Consider the following 16,151-nt stretch of genomic DNA (forward strand, 5'->3'; position numbering starts at 1 on the left):
TCCGAAAGCAAAACTAGTTACAATGGCCCACATGTATTAAGAAATCAGACCAGGGACAGGCGGCCATGTGTTTCACTTTGCCTAGGTCAGTCCTCTATTTGAAGGGTTTCCTTAACTGACTTTGGTAGTTTAGGACTGCTTTCGGGAGCCACATTTTTCAGACATACATTCCACTGTTACATGTTGAGGAAATTGTTTTCATTGGCATATGAGAAGGTTTGCTATGTTCCACCTCCACTGTTGGAGACAGTATGCCAGTAGTCGGGTACCATAGTTTGGGAGAGTGTTACACTAAGGTCCCACCTGCTAGCTTCTGCTGTGAGAAGAGGATGCTGGACTAGATGGGCTTTTGGTCTGACCAACAGGGCTGTTTATCTTCTTATGGATATTTAGCTGGAGAAGGACATGAGGGAGGAGACCTAGAATCTGGAATGGTTCATAGCCTAGTGGTCTGCTAGCCTCCTTTATCCATCGAAAGGTATCTCTTTCACCAGGGGTTTTAAGGTGTACTTTTAATTCACAATTTAGAATTTTATTTGTAACCCATTCTGTCCACGATGCCTTTTTTCTGCTGTGGGTTTAAAAAATAGTTTTATTGTGACATTTAAAAATTTGATTTTCTTTTAATATGATGCAATCTGTTGTTTTGTAAGCAGCTTCAAAACATTATAATATTTATTTAAAACAAACAAACAAACAAACAAACAATGTCCCTGTGCTCTCGAAACTGACAGTGCATTTGCACATTGTGAGAAAAAGACATTTATTTTTCATAACAAAGTAGCACAACAATTAGCTTTTGGGTGATCAGTTAGTTGCCTCTGACAGTGATTTAAAACAGTCCTTTATATATTTAATTAGTACTTTCTGAGTTCAGCTACAGACATTTAGTTTGCCTAAATGTCTAAATCTGTTTTTGGTCCATATCTTAAGAAAGAATTAAAGCTTGATTATGAGGAATGATCATTTGATTATCTGCAGTAGTTAATCAACTATTTAAAGAATCAGCTGTCCTTACAAATATTATGTAAATAATGCTTCTCTCCACTGAAATTAATTATGATAATACCAATTGCTGTATTGTATTAGGGTTGTTGTGGGGTATCTTTTTTTTAGAATGAAGGTGGAGATCATGGCCAGTTGTATACAAAGCAGAAAAGATAAAATATATTTTGAATGAAAAAGGTAGATCATCTGCAATTTGTTGAACATTTTGAGCAGTATAGGTTGTCACTCTGAATTTTTCAAAACACCTTCAGCTAAGGCCAAGGCAGGATAGTATTCCAAAGGCTATAGAGAAATGTGGAATGCAAACGTGTGACTGGCCCTCCTTTAATCCCATTCTGCAATGGGCCAGGTGGAAGAGCTCCCGAGAGGCAGAAAGGCAGTAAGGCAACTTAAGATTCTAAATATAATGGTTTAAATGAAAATATAGTCAGTATCATTCTGCTTGTCTGAATCATTTCCCAAGGTGATTATGATGACAAAGTGTTGGGATGGATTTGGAAGGTAGGATAGGATATATCATAATGATAATATCATTATCATTATGGATTTGGAAGGTAGGATAGGATATATCATAGCTGCCCAGAGTGGCCGGGGAAACTCAGCCAGATGAGCGGAGTATAAATAATAAATTATTATTAAATTATTATAAATTATTATCATTAGTTCTTCCTGATGTTTAGTTGGAATCTCATTTCCTATAACTTGAATTCATTGGTTTGGGTCCTACCCTCTAGAGCAGGAGAAAACAAGCTTGCTCCATCTACCATGTGCTTTTATATTGTAAACCACCCAGTGATCTTTGGATGAAGGGTGGTATAGAGAATGAATGAATGAATGAATGAATGAATGAATGAATGATATGACAGCCCTTTAGATATTATTATCATAGCTCCATATTCTCTCTTATTCAGGCTAAACATATCCAACTCCCTCAACTGTTTCCAGGCCCTTTATCTTCTTGGTCACCCTTCTCTATACAAATTCCAGCTTGTCAACATCCTTCTTAAATTGTAGTGCCTAGAACTGGACACAAAACTCCAGATGGGAGTTTGACCAAGGCAGAATAAAGCACTACTAATACTTCCCTTGATCTGGGCACTAAACTTCTGTTGATACAGCCTAGAAAGCATTATATATATATTTGCTGCTTCATTGCATTGTTTACTCATGTTCAGCTTGTGGTCTACTAATGCCCCTAGATCCTTTCCACATGTAGCACTGGCAAGCCAGGTGTCTCACATCTTATATTTGTGCAGCTGGTTCTTCTTGCCAAAGTGTAGAACCTTACATTTGTCCTTGTTGAAATTCATTTTGCTAGTTTGGACCCAGTTCTCCAATCTGTTATCTTGAATATTCTGCAACACTGGTTACCCCTCACAGTTTGTTGCCATCTGCAAATTGGATGAGCATCCCTTCAGTATCTTCATCCGAGTCATTTATAAAAATGTTGAATAACAACAGTCCCAGGACAGAACCCTATGGCACCCCACTTGTCACTTGTTTCCAGGGTGATGAGGAACCTCTAGTGAGCCACTACTGGGAGTAGGTAAACCAAGCAGGAGGTCCTAGCAAACAACACCTCTTGGCTTCTGCCCCCAAGCCCAGGCCTGATGGTACCACAACTTGAACCCATCCTTCATCCACTAACATCTTAGCATCCCAGTACAGAGGTGTCAAAAGCACCAGAAGTTCCAAAAGTGGACAGTAAATTATGACCTTTTGGGGAGAGGTGCTGCATTCTGCTACTACAAGGCATTTTTCATCCCCTTTCTTTAATGCAGTACAGTGGTACCTCAGGTTAAGTACTTAATTTGTTCCAGAGGTCTGTTCTTAACCTGAAACTGTTCTTAACCTGAAGCACCACTTTAGCTAATGGGGCCTCCTGCTGCTGCCATGCCGCCAGAGCACGATTTCTGTTCTCATCCTGAAGCAAAGTTCTTAACCTGAAGCACTATTTCTGGGTTAGCGGAGTCTGTAACCTGAAGCGTATGTAACCTGAAGCGTATGTAACCTGAGGTACCACTGTATAGGGACAAAGTTCAGTGAAGAACCCTCTGCATTCTGTTGAAATAGGAAATGTCTCATCCTCCAAATAATCAGAGGAGTCTGTATCGGTTTACTATACCCACTAGCTATTTGAAGATTTAGGAATGATTGAGCATGTGGGTGTTGTTTAAAGATGACCTTGCTTGGGCACTGTTTTTCATCAACTTTCATTATTATATAAGAAGTCATTGCTGTCAGTGCATTTTAATTAGCATTTCACTCAAGAACTTTGTTCTGCCCAGGTTACTCAATTCACAATGTCAAAGCTCCATCACAGGCATTCTCTCCCCCTGTATTTAATGGCAGCGTCTAACTCTGATGAATGCTTTAATACATTCTGCAAACAGATAACAAATTAATTTGTCACCCAGCACATGTTCATAACTCCTGTAAGCAGTAATTTAAGTGATCTGCACAGTATGGAGAGATACTATTATAACCTCCCCCCCCCCCAACAGTTCTTTCTGTATCTTATTTTTGATGGTGCTTCCTTTCTTTTTTCTGATGACACCCTGCAGAGCGATGCCCTTGGTTCTCATCGCCTTATCTTTGGGTGACTTCATCTTACTGCACAGATTTTGTTATTTAGATGGTGAGTCACAAACCTACCACCACATGAAGCCTAAACCAATGCCTTTACTGTATTATCATCTGTTCTCATCCATAAAGCGGCTGGTTTTCTCAGGCTAAAGTCCAGGAAGAGTTTAAGATGTTCTTAAATGCTAGAGGGCAGGTATCAGGGCACTGAAAGAAAGGTAGAGAGAGAGTGTGTTGTTCACTCTCCCTGAAGTATCAGAAAGATTCAGATGAAAATCCATATTTGAAGAGTGGTGCCAGTTATAGCAAACTAGAGTTGCTGCTAGTCTACCATGCCGCCCACGAGTTTCTCTGACTCACCTGCTGAAGGTGGGCTCAGGTGTGATGTTGGAGGAGCACAGACAAGAACTGGGATTTATTTATTTTTTGAAACCACTGGAGGAGAGACTGCTTTTTGCTCATGTTCTGTTCACTGGTTTCCTACAGGTATCTGATTGCCCACTGTGAGGACACAGTAAGTGGAATGGGAAAGATTCTCGTGCATCGCATTACCACAATTGCTGCTTCCACACCAACACACATCCTCCTCTCTCCCATAATGCCCCTCTACCATCTTCGATATTACTCTTTGTGATTTTTTCAACATCTTTGATTTTGAAAATTTGCATTTCTGGTTTGGGGTGGGTTGTGTGGAACCATGGGTGTAGCGGGGGGGGGGGGCAGGGGACAGCTGCCCCCCGTCAATCTAAGTCAATAAAAATCAATACAAATCTGAGGTTCTGCACCCCCCATCAAAAGTCTGCCCTCCTAACAAAAGCCTGCCCCCCCCAAATCCTGGCTACACCCATGTGCAGAATTGGTGAATTTCTTCTTTATTTTAGTTTTTTTTCATGGTAGAACCAATAAACTTACAATTGATATCTGACAAAAAGAAAAAGGAGTGGAGAAATACTCCTTCGTGTTACTTAGGAAATATTATAAGCTTTTCCTCATTTTTGGAGGAAATCGCTTAAATAGGTGGATCATGCCCTATTTGGAGTTGCAGCCTGATAAAAAAAGAAAAACCAGTGGGTTTGAAAGCACTGTTTATCAGCTTAATTTTAGCACAGTGCCTGACCTTTCCACCACTTCAGCTGACAACAGAATAAAAATATCCCCTTGGAAGTGATTCATTCTGATAATGGCAGTTTGGAAAGCATCACCTTCCAACTAGAATCATCTTTTTTTTACATTTAGCCTGTCTCCAATAAACAGTTAAGATATCAGTGGCTCTGTGTTGTCCTTTTGCACGTCCATCTTGAAATGTGAATCTGAGATCTAACAACTGGACTGTAGGTTGAAGAAGAATGCTCAGTGGTAGAATAAAGCCGGGCTCAGAGAGGCTAACAACAGAAATCAATTCAGAATCAAATTAATGGCAACCATTGGGTTAGAGTTCTATGAGGATTACCAAAGGAGGGGTCAGACTGTGCCTTGGCCAAAGGCCTGGTGGAACAGCTCTGTCTTGCAGGCCCTGTGGAAAGATGTCAAGTCCCGCAGGGCCCTAGTCTCTTGTGACAGAGTGTTCCACCAGATTGGGCCACAGCCAAAAAAGCCCTAGCTCTGGTTGAGGCCAGCCTAACCTCCCTGTGGCCCAGGACCTCCAAGATGTTTTTGTTTGAAGACCGTAAGGTCCTCCGTGGGACATACCAGGAGAGGCAGTCCCGTAGGTAAGAGGTCCTAGGCTGTATAGGGCTTTAAAGGTTAAAACCAGCACCTTAAACCTGATCCTGTACTCCACTGGGAGCCAGTGCAGCTGGTATAGCACCAGGTGAATGTGATCCCATGGCGAGGACCCTGTAGGGAGTCTCGCCGTGGCATTCTGCACCCGCTGGAGTTTCTGGGTCAGTCTCAAGAGCAGCCCAATGTAGAGTGAGTTACAATAATCAAGTCTGGTGGTGGATCACAGTGGGCCAGGTCAAGTCTGGTGGTGGATCACAGTGGGCCAGGTCAGGGCGAGAGAGGTAAGGAGCCAACTGCTTAGCTTTGAATGCAAATGCTTTGAATGCACCGTAAGTACATGGGTGAAGCTGACATCTGTAGGTAGGACTGAGAAAGACTCCTGCCTGAGGCCCTGGAGACATCTCTGTAACCAGCTTTCCTTGTTAGGTCGGGCAGCCACATTTCTAGGTGTGGGGAGGCACATAGCTCCAGCCACGCACCCAGCTGTCCCATAAGGGGATCAAACGTGCGACCTTAGTGTTATCAGCACCATGCTCAGTCTAACCAGCTGAGCTACGCAGTGTAGACATCTCCATTTCTTCTACATCCATGTATCTGCCAACTGAGATTCATGCTTCCTCTGGTGAAGTGGACTCTAGTAGTCAAAATAACCTTATGCCAGGCATAGGCAAACTTGGCCCTCTGGATGTTTTGGGACTACAATTCCCACGATCCCTGATCACTGGTCCTGTTAGCTAGGGATCATGGGAGTTGTAATCCCAAAACATCTGGAGGGCCGAGTTTGCCTATGCCTGCCTTATGCCATAATAAATAGTAAGGTGATCCAAGACTCCAGAGCATAACATGGTTGCCCCTTGAAAAGCTGAAATCTCATTGCATTTCCTCCCCACCCCCCTCAAAATCCTTCAGATGTGTCACCTGGGTATGAAACTTTAAATTGGTTTCATATTTTGCTTTAGGTGAAACTCATCTAATACTGATGACAACTCTGGCACTTGAAAAAAGCCCATTAGCAATTAGCAACAGTTCAACCTGCTGTTTTTATTCTGATAATTGGTCGTTTCGTGATTTTTTCATTTATGACTTTAATGGTACGCAATACCTATTTTCATACTTATATTTTTGTAACCTGTCCTGGGGCCATTTGGTGAAGGATGGGTTATAAATACAAATGATAAATACATGAATCTGGGACAAGACATCTGTTGTATGTGTGGGGTTGGGGAAGTCAGATAAACCACATGCAGTGGTGGAGCTTCAAGCTCTGTTGGGGGGGTGGAGAGCAGATGGGGGCGTGGCTGGCACAAATCCCGGGGCGCGTGTTGTGCACCCTAGGAGCGTGGTGCGCTGCCTGCAGGGGCATGGTGTGCGTCCTGGGGGCATGGCGCGCTGCGTGTGGGGGCATGGCACCCAGCGTGGGGGGGGGGGAGCCGCAATAGCAACCTACCGGGATCGTGCCGCCAGGGGTAGTGATCTCCCCCCGCACCTCTGTTCCTTCGCCAGTGACCACATGCTGGAGATTTAGGCTGCAGTCCTATGCACACCTTGGACTGAGCTCCTCTGAACACAGTGGGACGTACCGGTACTTCTGAGTTTACGTACATAGGAGTGTTTTGTTAGTGGGTGGCCTCTGACAACTGATATAAAGTCAGGTCAATGATCTGTCTCCTGTTTTGCATTGCAGTGATTCGCAGGCCTGGGTTAGACCCAAATCACAATTCAGTGTAGTAGATGCATTCTGGGAAATACGAAACAACAGCTCCCTTACTTCACTTTAGAAATGTATGTCCCTCTCATATTTTGGGAACTACTGAACTGCAGTGATAAGTCAGTAGGCACAATGATTCTTCCAGATTAGCATGACTGCACAGATTTCCTTTGCAGATGTTTACAGTAAAGTTACAAAGCCAGACTAAACTGGAAGCACGAATTCTTAATACTCAGAATGAGGAATTAGCATAAATTAGCAGTTGAAATGGTTCAGGCTTGTGCTAGCAGAGTGCTTTGATGAGCATAGTACATGAGGTCTGTCACCTAGTTAAATAAATTGTAGTCAATCAGTCCTATGAGTTGCAATGTATTAAATGTTCATTTATTTGCATGTGCATAAAACAACCGTTCTGAAGGAAAACAATTCTTTATTTTTCATGGATATATATGCGTGTTGCAGCAAGCATAGTCTTAGGTTAGGGAAACTGTGGCCCTCCAACTCCTATCGGCTTCAACCAGCACAGCCAACGTTCAGTGTGACAGAAATTGTAGTTCAGCAGCATCTAAAGGGTTGTACTTCCCCATCCATCTCTTATATGTGTGAGGGAAAGAGGCATGCCTCTTCTAAGATGGAAACTTAATAAATGGCTTCCTTGGCATCTGAACCCAGTTAGTTCCTTAGCCGGTGGGCAAAGCCATTTTTATTTAGACAGAATTTGGGCCCATAATATGACTTCTAAATATGTTGAAACTGGTTATACTTTTCCATTTTAATTGTATTTTTAATGGATTTGTTCTTTTTGGATTATTACTAAAAAATTAAAATTAAAAATTGTATTTGTAGCCACCACTTCCACTATTGGGTGAAAAAATGGGGAAAAATAATAATAATCTGACACTAGATTTTATAAGCGCTTGCATCAATTAAAAAAGAAATCTGCTGCCTTAGTCAATGGCATATTTCTAATTGGTGAAAGATCAATTGATTGATCTGGCCAATCAACTGGATAAAGTATCCCTGCAGTACATAAAATGAGCCAGAAATTATTATCCCAAGTTAACAACCTCATTTCAGGTGGTTGTTTTTTTTAAAAAAAAACCCCCACATGTAATAAATCTCAGTATCTTAATAACTAGGCCTATATTCTTTCTACTTCATTGCTTCCTGGGAATTTCATGAGCCCCACTGTACCATTCTGAAATACTAATTGTAGAATGGTTTACAAGTCAGTTATCCTCAGGTGACAGAGGTGAGACAGAAGAAAAATTAAGATATGATTGAACTGCAGCTTCTAGGAAATGTTCTGCAGGCCTTTGAACGCCCCACAGCTTTAGATCAGATGTATGTATTGTGTGTGTGTGTGTGTGTGCACGCACGCGCGCAGACACACACACACACACACACACACACACACACTTCTTGTATATACTGTATCTAAGATTTTAAGCTTAATCACCAGGTTGCTCAGACAACCATGATTTGTTTAGCCCACTTAAAAATTATGGCCAAGTTATACTAAAAAAAATACACAAAGCTGACCAAATTATTTTAAAACCTGGGGTAGAAAATCCCATAAGTGCCTCTCCTTTGTACAGTAATAATAAATTAAACTATTGAACATAAAGAGGGTGATGATATTGTATCAAATTTGTTTTGGTTTTTACTACACATTGCCAATGGGACACAGGTGGCGCTATGGGTTAAACCACAGAGCCTAGGACTTGCCAATCAGAAGGCTGGCGGTTCGAATCCCCGTGACGGGGTGAGCTCCTGTTGTTCACTCCCTGCTCCTGCCAACCTAGCAATTCAAAAGCACGTCAAAGTGCAAGTAGATAAATAGGTACCGCTCCGGCGGGAAGGTAAACGGTGTTTCCGTGCGCTGCTCTGGTTCGCCAGAAGCAGCTTAATCATGCTGGCCACATGACCTGGAAGCTGTACGCCGGCTCCCTCAGCCAATAAAGCGAGATGAGCGTCGCAACCCCAGAGTCGGTCACGACTGGACCTAATGGTCAGGGCTCCCTTTACCTTTACCTTTACACATTGCCAAGGAGATACAGGGTTGGTGATGTGGGGAAGGTGTGGATCTTACCAAGTTGATCAGTTCACCTGTCACTTTGTACACTTTGCTCTGGAACTACATGGAACAACTTTGCAAATACAGTGGTACCTCGGGTTAAGTACTGTGTGTGTACGAGCAGCTACTCACACAGAGTCAATTAAGGTTTGGCAGCCAGCCAGAAGGCAACCTGAAGGAATAAGTCTGCCTGGAGATAACAGAGTCATGGAGACCACTCCCTTATTGGTCAAGCTCTCTCAAGGGAGTGATAATTAATGGCGTACTAACTGGAATGTGTAAGTTCAGAATTCTGTGTCAGTGTAGGAGTTGTGAGTCGTGTATGAGAGAGCAAGCTAAAGATCCATGTTCTGTTCCTGTAAATAGTCCACTGTATATAATAAGCACCTCATTACAAGTTCCTGGTTCCTGCTTTGTCCATCCTGTCTGCAGCCAAGTTGCCAATTGCTTCCGTGGATTCTGCGTGTACTCTGCTAGGTCTGGCTAAGGTCCTGCAACTAGTTGGAAAGTTTTGAAACACCAAATAGGTTTTACCAATAGGCCCTACCCACTGCTCCTTAGGTCTACCAAATCATTACTTGGAAACTTACCAGGTTACACATCCAGTGACTCAGCAGAATGCCTTTTGCCCAAGTCTAATCATCTTTTGTCTCTGGTCAGCCTGCAACTAGTCACTTTTTGTATTTGGAAATTCCCTCCTTCCCTCAGCATAGGCCTGATCCCTGTTTCCCCTTTCATCTCTGATCCTCTTAGATAACACAGCATTTGTCACCAAGAGACCAATTTGTTCCGTCTCTCCTCTTCAGACCTTTGCCTGCTTGTTCAACCTGTCCAAGACACTCAGAAGTCCAGCACACCGCTAGATTTCTGCCAGATGCTTCAGGACAGATTGCTAGTTCCCCTCCTTGCTTTCCCTTCCCTGTGCCCGCCCCACCTTCCTCAAGAACAGCTTCCATGGCTACTACGACGACTGTTTCTGTAGAGACCATAAAAAAGAATGCAGGGCAACACCATTTCTTTAAAGGAAAGGGAATTCAGATTGTTCATTTGATTCCATTTAACACTCTTGACATTTGAAAGCATTAAAAGTGTATTCAGCCTACAAAGTGATGCAACCATTTTTCAGCTGTGCTTATTTCACCTCCATAATCTTCTAAGGGGGGAAAAATAATCTAACCAGAGCAGATGGGCAATGTTAGAATTCGTTCCAGCATCTCTTGTGAAGTAACATTTAAAGCTGGCCTTGTGTGCGTCCCGGGAGGTGCCTCCCAAGGTAATATTCGTTAAGGAGGGCGGAACACTTCAAAGTCTTGTAGCACATGCTTTCTGCTAAAGCTTTTGCCTTCAGCATTTTCATCTCCCTCCGCACAGGCTAGTTCCAAATGATTCATGCAATATGTTTCCTGGTTTGTCTTTGCAAGGCTGGCTAGAGTCCAGCTTGTTATCTTAGCATCCCTTCTTCACTCAATAAAGGAGGATAACCACTGTGCTAAATGTACCATTTGAAGGCAAAGATGGTCAGATGGGGGAAAGGATAGCTTTAAATGAGATAGAAAGTATCTCCCCCCCTCTTTTTTTTCTGCGAAAGGAGGGAACATTGCATTTTGATAGGGCAACCATGTTGCTTGACAAACAGGCCTGTTAAGTGTGAGATGTGATTTAAAAACCATTATGGTGATCAATTCCCTTCAGCCATGCATTAATTCAAACTGCTTTCAGCTGTCATGAAACTGGGTCTTAGTCCATAGAAACCACTGTTTGCCAGTCACACTTGACTTTCAGTGGCTGTGCCATATGCTGGGTCACACGAATGCTGGCATCAGGAAAAATGAAAGCCAGAAAAATTAAAGCTACAATTCTGGCAGGGGCTTAAAAGAATAATATGAATATGCTCACAGTCCAAGACTTCCCAAAACTGATTTTGTAGTATGTGTAAAAGCAGTGTTCATTACAGCTAGATTGTCATTGTGGGAAGCAAAGATGGTTACAGCTACTCCAGTTCTTTTAAATATTTGAAGCACAATATCAAGGATTATTCTGTTCGAAATGTAAGAGTTACCTCTGTTAGTGTTAAAGTCAACTTTAAAGTCAAGGCGGGAATGGGTGATGTTCCTTTGCAACACTAGGCAGAATGGCATGATGTTGACTGTGATGGTAGCACATGCCCTCTTTGGTTACATAGTTTTAAGGGAGTTTTCTTCTGTTTGTGGCATTGGTTGTCTTCCTGCTATGTAGTAATAAAATAATAATAATAATAATAATAATAATAATAATAATAATAATAATAATAATAATTAATAATAATAATAATAATAATAATAATAATAATAATAATAATGTTTATTTATACCCCACCCATCTGGCTAGGTTTCCCCAGCCACTCTGGGTGGCTTACAGCATATCTAAAACCATCAAGCGTTAAAAACCTCCCAATACATGGCTGCCTTCAGATGTCTTCTAAAAGTTGTGTGATCCTTTATCTCCTTGACATCTGAAAGGAGAGCGTTTCACAGGGAGGGCGCCACTACCAAGAAGGCCCTTTGCCTGGTTCCACTAAGAAACACTAAGGCCTGGTAAGCCTGAACCACTACCTTTCCGTTTATTTCTTGAAACACAAAACTTTTCTGTTTATTTCTCCTTATACTGCTTTTGTTCAGCTTACCCAGTAAAGTATTATCAGTCTCTTTTTCTCTCAGAACCCTGTCTGCATTATTCAAGTGACTCTTCCACAGGGATAGCCTGAGACATTTTGCCACTTGAGATGAACCACAAAACGCTCTCTGTCTATGAGAGTAAAGTAGTTGCCTCCTGCAAAACTTGACAATCAGACTTTGTCTAGGTCACTGACACTTGACTGAAGTGATCGCTAAAATGTATCCCATAAATAAAATGTGCTAGAGGGAGTATGGTTTTGAGTACCAGTTGCTTCCATAAGGCATCTGTTTGGCGACTGCAAGAATAGAGGATACTGGCTTTTCTTATGCTCTTAGTGTTAGGAAAACTTTCTTTAAGAAACAGATAAAAGTTCCTGGAAGCTTTAAAGAGGGTTCCAGAATTTTTCTTTAGTGTGTACGAGTGGCACTCTAGGCTTGACATGTTGCTCTTTCACACTAATTCATACACTTTCAAATTCATACTTCCAAAGAATTGATACTATTACAAACATACAGAAGGATATTGTCCATTTGTTATACATACTATCTTATATTGTCCTGTGGCTCCTGAACTCACTTCACTTTTCAATTTATCTAACCACTGAAGGGGAGAACTGGGAGTTGAAATAACTGAAAGAGAATTAAAAAACCTATAGAAAAACCATTCACTCTTCACTTAACTCTTCTTCATCCAATGGAGACAATAACAAACAACAGCAGGGATTTTTCTTGTTTCTTGTATGCAGCATGAGAGAAGAGCCATTTCTCATCACTTACTGCTTCTCCTGTCAATATACCATTCCCCATTTCCATGGGTGTTTTTCCTTAAAAATAAATAAATCAAGAAAAATAATTATGAAACTTCATTAAATCTGTTTTGAATATTTTATAGATAAAGAGTATTGGTTGTTATTGGGATCACTGATTTTCATCTACTGCAAAGGCAAGAATAAATTCTTAAGTTGCTCAGCAAAAATAAGCATGTATTCCACTGTGGTAGTTATAGAAGCAAGCTGCAGTGCTGGTGCCCTCACTATTTCTTGACTTCTGAGAAACTCAAGATTACATCTCATCAAAAATATATTTAATATATATTTTTTCCTTATAAGGTGTGGAAGGGAATGACATGTGGTGGCGGTGAAATTGTGCCAGAGACAACTAAAATGTTTTTCTAGGAGATAATTGAGTCCAACTAATTTGCTGGAACAGGCTCAACTACATTTAGTAGTACAAAACCAAAAGATCAACAGCCACTTCATATGGATCTTTTAATTGAAAAAGATCGGTTTCCACAAGCTAAAATAAGAACATGAAATTTCATACCTAAAAAACCCGCAGTGACAAACACTGAACAGAATATGCCATTCTGTTAATATAATTAGGTTTGACATTTGCATGCATTAATTTAAGCTCACTTAAACTCAGTTACACAAAATTCCAAATTTCTCGTTTCTAGCTCTCATCAAATACTTATTACTTTTTTGTGAACACTTCCCTATAAAAAGAAATCAAGAAAATAATTCCATTGCTATTAATACAAATGCAGATTAGCGTTTGTTGAAATTGTGAGGATACTGGATATCATTATCTGCTGGAAGTTGTCGTAAAGTTAAATGATCCAGCATGGTTAATTGGCATGAGAATGAAACTTGGGACTGTCTGCTCCCCCTTTCCTCTTCCAGGTGTCTAACGAGAATTTCAGAAGTTTTCCCCTTCTTACTAACCACAGATTAGTGTTGTGTCCGAAGCCTCACAAAATGTGGCCAGTCATAATGATGGCTTACTGAAGCAAGCCAACTTCAAGCCAAGGTTTACAGGGGTCAGCAAACTTTTTCAGCAGGGGGCCGGTCCACTGTCCCTCAGACCTTGTGGGGGGGGGCGACTATATTTGGGGGGGAAATGAATGAATTTGTATGCCCCCAAAATAACCCAGAGATGCATTTTAAATAAAAGCAAGCATTCTACTCATGTAAAAACACCAGGCAGGCCCCACAAATAACCCAGAGATGAATTTTAAATAAAAGGACACATTCTACTCATGTAAAAACACGCTGATTCCCAGACTGTCCACGGGCTGGATTTAGAAGGCGATTGGGCCAGATCCGGCCCCCGGGCTTTAGTTTGCCTACCCATGGTTTATAAAGTGGACTTGGTTCCTTGATCAGTGGCCATCCTGGCTGGGACACATGGGATGTTCAGTCACAAGTGGAGAGCCGCGCGTTCCCTGTGTACTACATTGAATGTGCACATCCCTTTTATCATCATGTGAAGTATCTTTTGTGCATATCAGAGCACACATGCACCCTGAGCTGAGGCAGGCGGCTGTGTTGTATTTATTAAATAAATGGACGGATACCTTTAACTTGTGAGAAGGTGCTCAATCGGGAGAAAGGCACCAGTTGTCTTTTGATGTGCTTTGGGCTGCTTAGCGTTTTGCATAGTATGATTTCACATCTGTCTTTACCCATCTGTACAAAACTGCTCAGTGGCTCCCTTAGGTGCTGTGGACTTTATTACACCTATGTCAATTACTTCATCTCAGTAATAAAAGGCTTGCGAGACTGTCAGCTTCTTACATTAGTCCCAACACAACAGCAAGGTTTCTGTTCAAGAGAGTCAGCAAATATGACGCTTTTATGATTTTGTGTAAAGCTTTTGGCCTAGACCCAGTCAAAACTAAGCACTTTTAGGTCCCGTTGATTTAAAGCTCACTGGTTTACAGAGGTTTGGATCCAAAATCTCTTCACTTGAGGAAGCAGTTTCCCCCAATTCTCCCTCTATCTGCAGCTCCCTGAACCATATTCTTCCAAGGATCCCCTAATAGGCTGCAGAGGAAATGGGGTGATTGGAAAACATTGTTCTTCTATTACTCCTCCACATCTGAAGTACTTTTAGTAGGAACTTGAGGAAGGATCTTCTTAGTGGCTGTTTCTACACTACTTGCCAAGGAGGTCTGGCTAGCAAATCTCTAATGACCTTCCAGTGAGCATTGAGCTGCAGGAGGCAATCCACAATAGCTCTCATCAACACCTCAGATGTGCAAACCCCTTCAGTAACTGCAGGATAACTGTGGTGGTTTTCTTGTGAGGGCAGCCATTACAGTTTTAGGATGGGTTAAAAAGAAGGAATCGCTTAATCTTCCTCAGTGTTTCGTGGGTAAATGATCCAAAAACTGCAGACATGAGATAAATGTTTCTGGGTAAGAAATCTGCCAGAGTGCAGATAAATACATTCAAGCATCTTTTAAGTTAATTTTCAAGTGAGAAGAACTAAAATAGATACAATTTCCAGGTAAAGTTGTTCTCTCTGAAAACAAGTTTGACCTGTCAGTCACAATCTGCCCATTTCCCTGGCGTTTTGCTCTCCCTCCATCACTCAACCCTGGTATTATATCATTATGTCACTTCCACTTTCAGCTGGTGTCTGGGTCATGGAGGTGGCGCAAATCATTTCAGGGGTCTTCACTTCAATTCCATTTCACCTCTGACAAGCCAGAAATCCCTTCAGTTCAAATGCACACTTCCTATAAATTTGACAACCACCACAACATTTTTGATGTTGCTTGTATCATATTGTTAGACAAATGTTGAAGTGGCATTTGGTAGAAAGGTAGGATACACATCTAACAGGCAACAGGTAGCTAAATAAATAAGTTTGGCTTGGATCTCATCTTTCCTTCCAATGTGCTTGACTTTGGCTGGAACATTGGGCTGGATCATGTCCAATGTTTTAGCTTTTACTGATTCAGTTCTCGTACAAGGCTGAAAATACAGAACTTTAAAAATGACTCAGAGCTCTTACAATAGTACTATTAATATAAAGATCCTAGAACAAAAATAGAGCATAAACACTAGAACAAAATTTACATTCAATAGCTTCTCTGTCTAATCTTAGATTTGATTTTTGTGGTACCTAGCTTCTTATGACTGACCCTATTTAACAACTGGAATTGCTTTTGAGGGGGAAATATAAACTTTTTATAGGTACTTGAGCATATAAATATGGAGAAGTAGTGTTAGGATTTGCCAGCGAATGCTTTCCCCTTCCTATATACCAGAGATGACATCCATGTGCAATGAAAATCTTTTGAATTTCCTTGGCACATTGCCTCTTTAATTTGGTGTGAGAGCTTTTCCCTAATGAGGAGCATTCGTTTCTTGTTCAACTATTGTTCCACTGATGGACTCCCCCTCCACCATATTTTAGCTAATTCAAGTTTGCTCTTGTGAGATCTATATCTAGTGAAAATCCATTCTGCACATATACAAAATTAAGCAATGTTATTTTAAAAACAAATAAGAATCTAATGCCCAGTTATCCAATCAATTATTGAATCAATATAGAAAAGCTATGGGTAGGAATAAACTAATGAGGGCCATCAGTGGAAGCCCTGAGGAAG

Source organism: Podarcis erhardii, assembly GCF_964252035.2.
Source record: "Podarcis erhardii genome assembly, chromosome: 1".
Lineage (NCBI taxonomy): Eukaryota > Metazoa > Chordata > Lepidosauria > Squamata > Lacertidae > Podarcis > Podarcis erhardii.